Raw genomic sequence first — 1,194 nt, forward strand, 5'->3', positions numbered from 1 at the left:
CCGTTGCCTATTCCAGTGTGGAAGTGGGACCACATCACCATGGATTTTGTTTTAGTTTACCTCGTACCCGTGAAGGGCATGACGGTATTTGGGTGATTGTGGATAGACTCACCAAGTCTGCACATTTCTTGCCAGTGGGAAAGAAGTATAAATTGGATAAATTGGCGGAGCTTTATGTGAATGAAATTGTGAGGCTTCATGGTGTTCCTGAATCAATAGTGTCAGATCGGGATCCTCGATTTGCTTCTAAATTCTGGGGAGCTCTTTAGGCAGCTTTAGGTACCCAATTACTCTTCAGCACTGCTTTTCATCCTCAGACTGATGGGCAGTCCGAGAGGACTATTCAGACTTTGGAGGATATGTTGAGGGCTTGTGCCATGCAGTTCAGAGGTAGTTGGGATAAAAAACTATCGTTGATGGAATTTGCCTATAATAATAGCTATCATTCTAGCATTGGTATGGCTCCCTTTGAGGCTCTTTATGGGAGGCAGTGTCGCACGCCTTTGTGTTGGAATGAAGTGGGAGAAAAAGAGCTTTGTGGCCCAGAGTTAATCCATTTTACAAATGAGAAAATTAAAGTGGTGAGAGATAGACTCAAGACTGCTCAAAGTAGGTAGAAGAGTTATGCAGATGTCCGTAGGAGAGATCTTGAATTTCAAGTGGGTGATTGGGTGTTCCTGAAATTATCTCCTTGGAAAGGGGTTGTGCGTTTTGGTAAACGTGGAAAGCTTAGCCCGAGGTATATTGGCCCTTATGAAATTATTGAGCGAGTTGGCTCACTTGCTTATCGGCTACTTTTGCCTCCAGAGTTAGCTAGGATACATAATGTGTTTCATGTATCCATGCTTCGCAAGTATATTGCCGATCCTTCTCATGTGCTGCAAGAGCAGCCGATCAGTTTGACGAGAGATTTGACCTATGAAGAGAAACCGGTTCAGATTCTCGATCGAAAGGAGCAAGTGCTTAGGAATAAGACAATTCCACTTGTCAAGGTGCTTTGGAGAAGTCATCAACTAGAAGAAGCTACTTGGGTATCAGAGGAGCAAATGATGCAGCAGTATCCCTATCTCTTCGGATGACAGGTATGTTAATTTCGAGGACGAAATTTTTATAAGGAGGGGAGAATTGTCACATCTCGACCCTTATATTTTTACCTTATTTACTAGCGTGATTATAATAAGAATTTTACCGTCT

This window comes from Fragaria vesca, linkage group LG6, assembly GCF_000184155.1.
Source record: "Fragaria vesca subsp. vesca linkage group LG6, FraVesHawaii_1.0, whole genome shotgun sequence".
Lineage (NCBI taxonomy): Eukaryota > Viridiplantae > Streptophyta > Magnoliopsida > Rosales > Rosaceae > Fragaria > Fragaria vesca.